At 41.6% G+C, this 14,348-nt stretch overlaps 1 pseudogene; it reads right to left on the bottom strand.

The window, feature by feature from the left end:
• Positions 1-10,240, bottom strand: part of LOC122480172 — a 29,152-nt pseudogene extending 18,912 nt beyond the window's left edge.
• Between the last annotated feature and the right edge of the window lie 4,108 nt (positions 10,241-14,348).

Below are 14,348 nucleotides of genomic sequence, written 5' to 3' on the forward strand. Positions count from 1 at the left end.
CCAATTAAGAGCTGACTTCTGGTTGTTAGTTTGCCCAAGCTAACCAAGTTATAAAATATTAACATATCTGGAAGCTCAGCTGCTTGCTTCTGTATGAAAATGAGCCTGTGATCATAGAAGTTTTCATGTAAGAATTAAGAAACAGAGAATGAAGAATTTTATGAACACTCCAGTCCAAGCCCTAGAGGATGCCTGTTGGAAATTTTGACAAGTGATCCTTAGGAACACCTTGGCTTCCTAACAAAGGCTGACCAATACTCTGATCCATTTCATGTGTAAAAGGTCATTTCTCCCATCGAGCAAGATTCTCTCTTCTTTTACTTTTCACTGACCAATAGTAGGCCTGTCTTCTGAAAAAATCTAGATCGGTTTTATCGCATTGTCTAAAGAAGAACATTGATGTAGATCTGAAATGCAATTTTGCGAAAATTCACAAATAAGCCCACTTAAGACAAAACTATCGATTAGAAGCTTGCAGCCACAATTCACAGCATATCTGACAGAATGTGGTTTAAACAATGGGGCCTGATTAACAAGTGTTATGAAAACTCTGGAGATAAGTTGTTCCAGAAATGGTTAATCTAGCAGCTTCAAAACAGCTTCTCTTTTTCATGATTAGGCCTCCACATGCATCACTTCCTTACTAACTAAAATCAAAAAGCAGAGAATGGAAGGATCTTTTCATCCAGAACTTTTTATCCCACTAAGACTCTCAGCAGGGGTGCCTGGGTGGCTCAGTTGGTTGAGCCTCAGACTCTTGATTTTGGCTCAGATCATGATCCCAGGTCGTGGGATCAAGCCCCACATCAGGCTCCCTGCTGAGAGTGGAGCCTGCTTAAGATTCTCTCTCTTTCCCTCTCTCTCTCCCTCTGCTCCTGTCCCCTGCTCATGCTCTTTCTAAAAAAAAAAAAAAAAAAGACTCAGCAGAAGGTTCCCATTTTGTGTCAACAGCCAGGGCTGGGTCACCTTGAACCAATCACTGTCCCAGGTAAATAAGGATCCTGTGATTGACTAGGAGTTATGTCAATCAATACTACTCACCTGGGGTCAGGGCAAACTGTTGCCTCCGACTTGGACCAAATTGGGATTCTACTCTCAGAAACAAGAATGGTTGTTGGGTAGTCAACTCACAGTTTCTACAAAAGTATCTTAGCCCAAACTTGAAAATTAAATCCTATGATAGAGTGATATGGTTTTTTTTCTCTAATATATCCTATGCGAAAGTGTGTTTTTATAAGATTTGAGATATATTTCATACACCATAAAATTCACCCATTGCAAGTATACAGTGGTTTTTAGTATATTCACAGCTGTGCAACCATCTTGACTTAATTTTAGAACATTTTCATCACCCTAAAAAGAAACCCTATGCATATTAGCAGTAATTCTCCACTCCTTCCCTCCTTCCTTAGCCCTGGGCATCTACTACCTCCTTTCTGTCTTTTTGGATTTGTCAACTTTGGACATTTCACATACATGGAATCATATAATTTGTGATCATTTGTGACAGACTTCTTTCACTTAGCATAATGTTTTCAAGGTCCATTCATATTGTAACATGTGTCAGTACTTCCTTATTTTTTTATTGCCAAACAACATTCCATTTTAAGCAAGCTTACTTTTTTTTTTTTTTTTTTTTAGTAATCTTTAAACCTAACATGAGGCTGGAACTCACAAACCCAAGATCAAGAGTCACATGCTCTACCGACTGAGCCAGCCAGGTGCTCCCAAACTTATATTTTTTATCCATTCATCAGTAGATGGGCATTTACAACCACCTTTTGTCTGTTACGAATAATTCTGGTATAAGCATTTGTGAGCACACTTTTGTATGAACGTGTTTTCAATTCCCTTGGATATATACTTAGGAATGAAATTGCTGAATCATATGGTAACTCTATGTTTAGCATTTTGAGGGATCGCCAAACTATTTTGCAAGGCAGCTGCACAATTTTACATTCTTACCAGCAACGAATGAGGGTTCCAGTGCTTCCACATATTCATGAACACTTGCTATTGTCATCTTTTTCATTTTAGTCATCCCAGTGGGTGTGACATGGTATATCATCGTGGTTTGTTTGCATTTCCCTTATATCTAATGACATGGAGCATCTTTTCATGTACCTGTTGGCCATTTGTATATTCTCTGTGGAGAAATGTCTATTCAAATCCATTTTTAAATTGGCTTATATGTCTTTTTATTGTTAATTTGTGAGAGTTCTTTGTGTATTCTGGATACAATCCCTTGTTAGATACATGATTTACACATATTTTCTCCCATTCTGTAGGTTGTCTTTTCACTTTCCTGATTGTGCCCACTGAGGCACAAAAAGTTTTGATTTCGATGTAGTCCAATGTGTTTATTTTTCCTTTGCGTACTTTGGGTTGGTATTTAAGAAATCATGTGTAGGGTGGGAGGGAGGGGAGGCTGGGTGATGGGTATTGAGGAGGGCACCTTTTGGGATGAGCACTGGGTGTTGTATGGAAACCAATTTGACAATAAATTTCATATATTGAAAAAAAAATAAATCATGTGTAATCCCAGGTCACAAAGATTTACTTCTGTATCGCCTATTAGGAATTTCATAGTTTGAGCTCTTACATTTAGGTCATGATTAATTTTGATTTAATTTTTGTGTGTAGTGTGAGATGGGGTACGACTTAATTTTTTTTTTTTCATGTGAATATCCAGTTGTCTCCGAACCATTTGTTAAATAAATCATGATTCTCCTGTTGAATTGTCTTGGAATCTTTGATGAAAACCACTTGAACATTAATGTAAGGCTTTATTACTGGACTTCATCTCTATTCCATTGATTCATAAGCCAACCCTCTTGCCACCACCACGGCGGCTTCATGACCATAGCTTTGTTGTGAGCTTTCAACAGTTTGTGTGTCTTCCAACTTTGTTCTTTTTCAGAACTGTCTGTCTATTCAAGGTCCCTTGCATTTCCACATGAATTTTATGATCCGTTTATCAATTTCTGGAAAAAAAATCCTCCTGGGATGTTGACAAGGATCGCATTGAATCTGTAGGTCGATTTGGGAAGTATTGCTGTCTTAACTATATTAAGTCTTCTCGATTCATGAACATAGGATGACTTTCCGTTATTTAGGTCTTTTACAATTTATCGCAGCAACTTTCTGTAGTTTTCAGAATATAAATTTTGCATGTCGTTTGTTAAATCTATTCCCAAGTATTCTATTTTTTATGCTGTGGTAAATAGAACTGTTTTCTTTATTGGGGTTGTCCCTTGCTGGTATACAAAAATACAGTTGATTTTTGTGTATTGGTTTTGTATCCTGACACTTTGCCGAACTTGTTTATTAGTTCTAATCATTTTTTAGTGGATTCTGCTGGATGTTGTACATACAGGATCATGTCATCTGCAAATAGACATTGTTTTACTTTTTCCTTTCCAATCTGGATGCCTTTTCTTTTTCTTGCCTAAGTGCTCTGGCTAGGACCTCTAGTTGAATGGAATACAAATGGTGAGGTTGGAGATCTTTGTCTCATTCTTGGTCTTAAGGGAAAAGCTTCCAGTATGTTTCCAATAAATATGATGCGAGCCGTGGGGTTTTCACAGATTCCCTTTTTGAGCTGGAGGAATTTCCCTTCTACTGTTTTCTAGTTTGGTTGCCAAAGTACTATTTAACTACCTTTTATAAAGTAAAGAAGTAAAATCAGTGTCCATTTTCAAAAATTTCCCTTCTTCCCTTACCCTCTCCCATTTTTCATTTACTCAGAAAATGCTTGATGGGCCTGTCTTCAATAAAAGAGTAGTTTTGAGAAATTACTCAAGAAACCAGTTGTCTAATATCATCTCTCCCTCCCCTCTTCAGGCACCAGAATTTCTCTCTCCTTTCCCTTCTTCCTCGGGATGACTTAGTAATAATGTACCTACTGTAGAGCTAGAAGAGGTATCATTGACTGAAGGAGATTGCATGAAAAAACCTTTGTCTAACTGATATAGGAAAGACAGTTTCCAGTTAAGGAATTTCAGACATCAGTCACGATCACTTAGGCTGCCACCTGCTCCGGTCGAAGAAAATAAACGGATACTTGATACGAAGTCATATTTAGCAAAATGGTAATACAGAAGCTCTTTCAGAGTTGCAGCCAGTAATTCAGCCACTTCAATCTGACATTCCATTTCTGATCTGTTTATGTCAACTAGTTTTTGAAACCAACCTCTTGAACTCTGAGTTGGGGTGATGTTCGGTCTGGTAACTAAATAAACAGCAGCATGAACGAGGCGGGCAAGGTAGCTGCGTTGCCTCAGAGAGGTGCTTTATTTGTTGATGTCCAGCTTTCTTTCAAAAGGATTAATGCCACCTAAATTCAGTGATGAGGAAATTGGGAGGTTGGGAAATGGGAGCGTTAAAGACAGACCGTAGGTCTGTTTGGGGTGCGAACCCTGCCTGGGCTCCTGGAAGAGGTCGCCTCTCCCAGAATTAGCTTCTGCTACTCTGCTAGCCCGGGGATGTGGAAGGTGATAGCATCCCCTCAACTGGCCCAGATGAGGAAGGATGTTTGAACCTCTGGGTAACAGGGACAATGGCTGCTCTCCGAAGTCCCACACATTGCTCCAGAGCCCTGAGGAGCAAAGATGGGAAGTAGAAGGCCTACACAACCCATCCTCCAACCCTGTGCTCCTCCCTCACCCCAGGCGTCTATCGGTATCTTAGGCTACAGATACAGATAAAACATTTCCAAGCCACTGCCTGCTAGAGCAAAGAGTGTGAGGGGATTCTAGGGGGAGAAAGCTGTGGAATGACGCTTTCCAAATGTGTGTTTGGGAGGTTAAGTGGACGAGATGTGGAGTAAGAGTGCTCAGTTCAGATCCTGGCTCTATCATGTAAGCCTGCTGCCTGCATAGACTAAGTGCTCTGAAAACAGTGCCTGTTCTTAGAGTTGAGGTGGCCTCTTTAAAGACGTGGAGTGGAATGTCTCACCACTTTTACATCCTAACTTGGAAGGAAAATAAACCTTAAAAATGTTAAGGAGAGAGGGGTGTCTGGGTGGCTAAGTTGGTTGAGCGTCCAACTCTTGATTTTGGCTCAGGTCATGATCACAGTTCGTGGTTCGAGCTCCCAGTCAGGCTCTGCGCTGACAGTGCGAGGCCTGCTTGACATTCTCTCTCTCTCACTCTCTCTCTCTCTGCCCCTACCCCACTCGTTCTCTCTCTCTCAAAAATAAATAAAATTAAAAATTAAAAAAGAAAGAAAGAACGGGAATCAATGGCACACCCTGCCTCTTCGAGCTTCCTCAGGCCTTCCCATGAGCAATGGTTTTGTTTCAGTCTTTCAAGCAGCACGGTCCTCTTACCAGCAAAAATGGCCGAAGAACAAATATTTTTCACGAGAGTATGAGGAGACTATGCCATCTACCACTAAAAGGAAAGGACATCTATTCAGTCACTTCCTGAAACTCGATTCTCGTGACATTAGCTCACATTTCGAATTGACTTTTTCATGTCAGTGGGAGACTTCTTTGCACTCCATTCTTTTACAGAGTTTGTTCTAGTCCACATCCCCTTTGCTTCTCTCATTAATGAGAATATGAAACAAAAAAGAGCATCTTTCAGCTTTGTAGACGATACCACCACAGCTATCTTAAACTCCGGTTTCTGCAAATAAGCTGCCTTTTTTTTTTTAATAACAGGAAGGAAAAAAATCAGTCTTTCGTATCAGAAAATAAGGTTGTGTTTTAGGGAGTTTATTAGGGGTTCTGGAGGAGACAAACTCCGGTTCTCCTAGTATTATATTTCCCGTCCCACACATGTATGTGATAGCCTATGACTGAGCATTAACTTGCCATTTCTCCCTTTTTTGCTTTTTCCTCTCTCTCCTTTCCCTCCCCCCTTCCTCTCCATCTCATTTGAATGGAGGCTGACAGCACTGTCCCAGAAGAATTAGCAGCGGCTATTTCTTTTACCAGAAATTATGACTCTGCCTACCTCAAAGTCAATCTGCTGGAAGACGCGGGCACTGTTGCATAACCGAATGACAGTCACAACGCGACTCTTGTGCTACCCTTCCAGAGACGTGTTACATGGTTCGGTCTTGAGGTAAAAATGTAATTAAAAAAAGAGAAAAAAGAAAATCACCTTTGCTAAAAAAAAAAAAAAAAAAAATTCCTTTTTTACTGTAAGAGAATATGTTTTCAATATTTTGGTAAATATGTAGGAATATTTTTAGTAATTGAGGAAAACTAACAAACCCAACATATCTTTAAGTTTAAGTGGGAAATTTGCTTTGGATCTGAAATTTAAGAACAGGTGTAATTTTGCAGTTTGGGTTTGAAGAAAGACTAAAACCAGAGGATCAAAACATCCGAAAAATCTATTCTCTGGTGTTTTAGGACACAGATGAGTAAAAATTCCTGCTAGAAAATTCACTCCAGTTTTTACAGAATTGATTTTTCCATCTGGCATTAGAGACTGGTGATTATTCAAACAATGCTTCCACTGCATAGCACTTGAAATCTATGTTTATTGAATATTTCTGATGGTTATTAATGTTGAAAAATGGTAGTACCATTTAACCAAGCTGGTAAACAGGAAGGTTAATTAAATATGACATAATTTTCAATTAGGAAAAACAGAAAACACATTTGCAGTTTTTGCTATAATCACTTTTTATTTTATGATCCAGAAAGTATCTTAGGTGTTCTCAGGGTCATGAATTATCATTATGAATAGCAAGCCTATTCCTATTTGGAAATGCTCCTTAATTTTTTTTTAATGTTTATTTATTTTTGAGAGAGAGAGAGAGACAGAGACAGAGACAGAGAGAGCGAGCGGGGGAAGGGCAGAGAGAGAGAGAGGGAGACACAGAATCCAAAGCAGGCTCTGGGTTCTGAGCTGTCAGCACAGATCCCAACGCGGGGCTGGAACTCACAAACCGTGAGATCATGACCTGAGCCGAAGTTGGAAGCTTAACCAACTGAGCCACCCGGGGGCCCCTGGAAATGCTCTTTAAATAGGAACGGTATGAGGCACCACAGCAACTTGGTTGAGTGTCTTGGCTCCAACTTTTATTATATGTGTGATGTCAGATACATTTGCTGTGCCAGTTACCTGTGGCCACCCTGGTGTTCTGTGACAAATCACCCTAAGACCCAGTGACATCCAATTACATACATCCAATTACATACATACATACAACCCCTTCAAACTGGCTTAGTGTTGGTTGATCTGGTCTGGCTCAGCTGGGCCTGTCGTCAATCTGTGAATTAGTTTCAGGCCCACTTCACATATGTCTCATCCTCCCTGGGCCTACCCAAGACATATTTTTCTCATAGTGATGGCAGAATCCCAGAAGTGCAAGCCCAACCATGCAATCCCATTTTAAATTTCTCCTGTGTCTTATCTGTGAACATCCCTTTTCCCAGAATAATCCCCATGGTGCTAGCCCAACAAATATAGGATGGGGAAAATATAATTTGCTCACAGAGGTTGGGTGTGTATGTGTGAATATTCACTAAGTCGTGAGGAGGCATCTAATCTAACATATTATTTCAGCTTCCTAAATCTCTATTTTCCTCATCAGTAAAATTGGGACAATAAATTGAGTAATGGCCTTGGTATTCAGACATGAGGCATTGTAATGTAGAGTACAGAGAGCAGAGAGGATGCCCACTAGGATTTCCTGAGATGCAGCTGTTGTCACCCTTAAAAGGAATATTGTAGACTCATGGAATAACACAACAGGAAGAGATGTTCAAGCATCATTTAATAATTCCAAATGTGCAGAAGAGTGGCAAAAATGGTACAAAGAACTTGCCCTTCACCCAGATTCACTAGTTGTTAACATTTTGCCACATTTGCTTTTCCTGAACCATTTGAGAGTTAGTTGTAGACAACGTAGTCTTTTACCCATAAATGCTCCCCGTGCTATTTCCTCAGAACAAGAACAGTCTGTTACATAGCCACAGCACAAATATCAAATTCAGAAAATTTAACAATGATTCACTATTGTTACCTACTATACAGTCCATATTCAAATCTCACCAATTGTTTCAGTAATTTTATGGCAATCCCTTTCTCCCCATCCCCTCTTCTCCAATTCAGAACCTACTCCAAAATCACACAAGGCATTTAGTCTTCATAGTTTTCGTACTCACCTTTAATCTGAAAGAGTTATTCAACCTCTCTCTCTCTCATGTCATTGCTTTTCAAAGACTGTAGGTCAATTAGTTGGTGGACTGTCCCTTGTTTGTTTGTTTTTTCTTTCTTTCTTTCTGATGTTTTCTCATGATTACATTAGGTGATGCATTTGGGGCAAGATACTTCATCAGTGCTATCGTGTTCTTCCCAGTGCATCACATCGGGAGACCCATGATGTCTGCTTGTTCCAAAATTGGTGATGTTAACATTGATCCTTTGATTAAGGTGGTGTCTGTCACTAGATTTCACTAGAAATCACTCTTTTCCCTTTGTAGTTTATAAATGTGTTGTAAAATGCTTTGGGACAATGTAGATATCCTATTGTTCCTCATGTATTCACCCTACTTTTTGCAGCCATTGATAATTCTTCCCTGAATCAGTCATTACTATAAAGGTTCAGAAAGGTTGATTTTCCAACTCCATTGTCTTTTCTACATTTATTAGTTGGCATTCTTCTCTGAAGAATCACTTTCCTTTCATCCCTATTTATTTTAGCAGTATGGACTTGTGGATTTTTATTCAATTCCATGGATTATAGGACACAATACATAATTTTTATTATACTTGATGTTCAAACTGTCCATATTTGGCCAGTTAGGAGCCCCTTCAAACTGGCTGCCATGTCTTTTTGATTACATTCTTACTTTTTGGCATAACAGTTATTCTAGGGCTCATGTTGTACTTTTTTTTTTTTTTTGCTCCAGTTCTGGAATTAGCCATTTCTCCAAGGAACCCTCGTTTAATATGTTCTTTTGCCTTCAGGCTGAGTCATATTAATTTAGATGAAAACTCAGACCATAAGCTCAATAATGCAGGTTTAATAACACGATCATGAGCACTCTAAGGAGCTGTATACTCAAACACATTTTACTGACTTTTACATAATAACTCCTAGCTGATGATACTATAAAATATCAGAATTTGGCAAATTGACTAATGCACATAAATGGCATTACTCATTAATGGGCCACATCAAGTACGTGTGTGTGTGTGTGTGTGTGTGTGTGTTTAATTGAAGGTCGATTACTGGTCCTGCTTCCATAAGTAGTTGTGACCAGGGACAGAGAAGAGGGGAACCAGACGTCGCAAGGAGAGGTCATTTCCACAACATTCCATTTATACACAGAACTAAATAGACAAGTGCAGAGTCACTACTGCCGTTAGAAGTTGGCAGAGTGGGAAAAGGAAGGAGCAGGTTGGGAATTGGGGTGTCATTAAAAAAAATACAGGACCCCCCCAAACTGGGGTGGCTGGGGAGACCTTGGTCCTGCTTCAACCCAAGTGGAATCACATCTAAAGCAGTTTGGGGAGGTCAGAACCATCAGGGATGGGGGGGCGGGGAGGAAGGTCCAGGGGGTGAGGGGGCTGTTTGTGGGTAAAGAGATAACCCTCCCCCTGCTGGGATCCGACACCCCCTCCAGTCTGGCAGGAAGGGTGCAGCCTGCAACCTCCGTTGGTGGGTCTGGGGCTGCCAGATACTCCAGGCAGGGGGCTGCAGGGGGCTCGCATAAGGCTTGCCCTCCTAGGAGATGACAACACTGGCTCCCAGCTTCTCTGACAGGGTGCAGCGGTTCTTGACCTCCTCATACAACAAGTTTGCTTGTAATTCATGCTTGATGTCCATCAGCTTCTTCTTGATGGCGTCCTTGGAGCTGACTGAGATCATTTTGCTCTTAAGTAGTGCAGGCTCCAGTGCACAGAAGATAAACACCGGGTCCTCCTTCTTGCTGTCCTTGGTCTCACGGGTTGTGTCATAGAGGGCATAGTGGCAGTAGTTGTGTGGCAGCATCTTGACAAAGGTGGCGTCACGGTCGTCCGTCGTCTGGCCCACATCGTCTGGCAAGGCTCTCCTTGCCCTCCTCCGGGGATGATGTTCTTCTTGTCCTTGCTAAGGCAGAAGCCTACCGCCTACTTGTGCTTCTTCCTCTCCTCTGGTGTGGAGGACTTACACACTTCCATGTCACTGGACACTTTGATGACGCCATCAGAGACCGCCACACCAGAGGCCATGTTTCCGGAAGTGAAAGGGAGATTGCAAAGAGAGTCAGAAGAGATGAGGGTACCTGCCGCTGCTGTGGCATTCAACTGCCACATCAAGTACATTTCAACATCATCCATTATAACAAAAGATGTGACCCCCGCTCCCACATGAAACAAGATAGATACATGCTATCGTATAACAGACATTGACTTCTGGAAAGGTTGTTTTTCAGAAAGAAAACTGTAAATAAATGTGTTTGCCATTATCTGTGTATATTAAAGAGATTCCAAAGTCCCTGTCAATGATCTCTCTCTCTTTTTCAAAGTTTGTTTATTTTTTCAAAGCTGATTTATTTATTTAGAGAGAGATTTGGAATCCCAAGCAGGCTCTGTACTGAGCTACCTAGGCACCCTGAGTTTGTTTGTTTATTTGTTTGTTTATTTATTTAAGTAATCTGTACACCCAACATGGGACTCAACTCATGACCCGACCTCAAAAGTTGCATGCTTTTTTGACTGAGCCAACCAGGTACCCCTATTTATCTCTTAGAAAAAGAAAAAAATCACAGTCAAGGGGCTCTTGGGCGGCTCAGTTGGTTAGACATTGGACTCTTGATTTTTGCTCAGGTCGTGATCTCATGGTTTGTGAATTTGAGCCCTGCATGAGGCTGTGAGCTGACAGCATGGAGTCTCCTTGGGATTCTCTCTCACCCTCTTTCTCTGCCCCTCCCTTCCCCCTCAAAATAAATAAACTTAAAAAAAGTCACAAATACAGTGAAGAATCTGGACATTGTCCTGACTGTTCTTGAAGAGAAATATGTCATCTGTCTGAGTGCAACATTTAAACTTTAGTGAACATATTAGCGTAAGTAGTTCATAGGTATAGGTCAGCATTGATTAGGGACTCATGAGGCAGACCTATTCTTTTAAACTTTCCGCTGATCAAAACGCTTTTTCATCATGCGATCCACACAATCCAGTGGGTTAGTCATTTACGAATTGATTTTTTTTCTGCCGCCTTCTACCTGTCCTCTTTTCTAGTTTTCTGTTTACATTCCCATGGATGTCAAACATAGCACCCTCTCTTCATTTCACATTCCTGAGGATGCCAACTTTTCGAAGAGGCTGGGTTTCTTCAGGTTTCTGCAACGAGCAAGACACTTCGGGTAGCGGTACCCTCCTGTGTGACTCCATACCTATCCAGACAGTATAAGTGTTTGGATGGAACCAGGAAGCAGCAGCAGAGAATTCCAGCCCCGGCCCAGCGGAGGGGTGATCCACAGGCATCATTCTACCAGTCTCCAGTGAGGGTGGGGTGGGGTGGGGACTTGAACTTGCTCTCAGGCAGGGGCAAGGGGAAGAGAGTGAGAGAGCGTGCATGCTTGCCCACAAGTCTTTACCATGCCCATAAAAGTCCCTACAACACCATCTCTTAGCGCAAAACTCCATGAGACCTCTCCTTAACGGTGAATCCTGGGCACGTTTTTAGTGCTTTGTCTGTAATTGTCATAATATGGGTGATCTAATTTACGTTATTGGTATGTGTGTGCTTAACTGTCGGCTTTGCAAATTTCTTTGTAAGCACCTCGAGATCAGGGATGTCTCTAGCTGATCTTCACATACCTCATACGGTGAACAAGGAAAAGTGCTCAGTAAGTATTTGTTGACCTGAAATTTGATGATCTCTTTCATTCCCAAAATCCAATGATGCAACGTTTTCATCTAGAAGGGGTTTTCCCCCCAATTATTTCTCTGAAACAGGCAACACTTAGACCAATACTTTGGCAACATTTAAGTCCGATTCAGACCCTCATCACTCATGACAAATCACATTGTTTAAAAATGGTGATCAGATGGGGCGCCCGGGTGACTCAGTCATTAAGAGTCAGACTTTGGCTCAGGTCATGATCTCACAGTTCGTGGGTTCGAACCCCACACGGGGCTCTGTGCAGACAGCTCAGAGCCTGGAGCCTGCTTTGGATTCTGAGTCTTCCTGTCTCTCTGCCCCTCTCCCGCTCGCACTCTATCTCTCTCTCTCTCAAAAATAAATAAACATTAAAAAAATAAAAAATAATAAAAATGGTGATCAGGCACAGGAGTTTGTTTTAACAAGCTCCACCACTCAAGAGTGCCAAGATGGCAGCAGGGCTCCCCCTGTGTAGATGGGAGCCACCATTTACTGTTCATCTTCCACTTTGCAAGAGTGGGAAAGTTCCACAGAGATCCACAAACGCCACCTTTCAGAATTAGGTATCTCACTTATGGTTCTAGAAAAACAGCATATTGATTTATGTCTGTTTGATTGACTTCATTAAATCTTTAATCCCCAAAGCGTAAGTGCTTAACATGATTGATCATTTACATGAATAATTAAAATAGGAATTGGAGCTTTTCTTAAAAAAGAAATAATAGTTGAGTATAAACTAGAAATATGAATTCTGTTCTCTCACCTCATCACCCTTGAATCTGGGCCAGCTCTGGTACCAGGCTCTGGAGACTGACCGTCCCATGGGGACAGTCAGCTCTGCCCAATTGTGTCATTTGGCCGAATTCCATATCCTCTCTCTGCCTCTATTTCCTTATCTTTAAAATGGGCATTATAACCCTTCATCTAACCCCATGACATTGTTGTGAGGCTTAAATAAGTCAACATGTATTAAAAGCTCACCGAGGAGCTTGGCACAGGGCAAGCACCAGTGACTGAGCAATTCGGTGAGACTGTAAGGTGTCGGGTGAGCATATGTCCCATACATGTACGAGTGTATGGGCCAAGGCTCTTTCAGGGGCATTGTGCTCTTTGGAGGCCATTTTTCTGTCTTCTCCTAATACTAAAAGCAGCTGAAAGCTTTGCTGATTGTGGAGAGAGAGCTAAATGAGCCATTTGGGGCTTGGAAATATTTCCGGGCTGAGGTTACAGGTTGATGGAATGGAGTTCCCTCCCCTTGGGTCCCTACGACTCTAGGATTCTTGGAGGATCCAGATGCTACCCCAGTGAGGGGCAAGCTGCCTTCTGAGAGGACACAGAAGTGAGGGGGGCCAGGCCCAGGGATATTTGGATCAGGGGACTCATGAAGAAGAAAGCCACTGGGAGGACAGTAAGGAGGAAGGAGGACCAAGGTCCCAAATGTCAGGCTTTCAGCAGAGGTAGAAAGATGCTGTTCGTGATGTTGGCAGGAGTCAAAAACTTGTAAAGACTTACTCACAGCGCTTAAGTGTGCATTAGGCAGATGCAGGGTTACTCTGCAAGGGCAGCGAGTCTCCAGGATGCTGTAAAAGCTCATTTAAGGGGACTCCCCACCCACTAACATTCTGTAGTTGCCCTTTAGAGAGACTTGTGACATCTTGCTCTGTGCTTTCCAGATGTGGGCTTGCCTGACCCTCGCTCAGCAGGTTCTGGACAGTCAGGTGCCAACTGAAACCCAAAGTCCACAAAAGGGATTATAGCACACAGTATGATCACAGGCAGCCTTCCGGCCACTGGCCAAGCCCTTCTGGTTTCTCCTTGGGATGTTTTACAATCTTTAGTCTGCTTCAGGAGACCACTCCTGGGATATTGGGACCCCAGATATTTGAAGAAACCTGAAAATAGGTTTTGATGTTTAGGCAGTTCTGCCAGGAGTGAGTGGCACAGGGTATGTTTGGTTATTCAATGTAGTTTCATTTCCGCATTCATGTTTGTTTGCTTTTCTTTGACCTGTTATGCTTCAATGTATTCTGTTTTAGTTACTTGGCTTCCTTGATCTACACCCAACATCTCCAACACTGTAGAAGTAATTAAAATCAAATATTGTCTCTCTTCTGTTAGAAAACGGTTACATGCATTTTTTTGCCAAGCAAATGGCTTCCACATTTACCTTGGCACTGCATGCATTTTAGAACACCTCTTTCCTTCACCTCTCATAATAGGAAGAAAATGAGCACGTTGAATTCTACGGTGGATTTGTGGAAAGGTTTCTAATTCCACAATGCTGAATTGTTAAAATGGCGTGGCCTATGAATGATCTCATGTCACTAATACAAAATGAAAATCCCTACAGGCAATTGCCTTTCCTAATTCTTGTTTGATTTTCTGAGAGCAGACACCATTATTCAAAGCACACATGAAATCATGCACCTGGGCATTTAAATTTGGGACTGAATCTCCTACAGACCTGAGCTTGAAAAAAAGGCTTCAGGGAATTAGCATTTTCCCAGCAG

Source organism: Prionailurus bengalensis, chromosome A1 (genome assembly GCF_016509475.1).
Source record: "Prionailurus bengalensis isolate Pbe53 chromosome A1, Fcat_Pben_1.1_paternal_pri, whole genome shotgun sequence".
Classification (NCBI taxonomy): domain Eukaryota; kingdom Metazoa; phylum Chordata; class Mammalia; order Carnivora; family Felidae; genus Prionailurus; species Prionailurus bengalensis.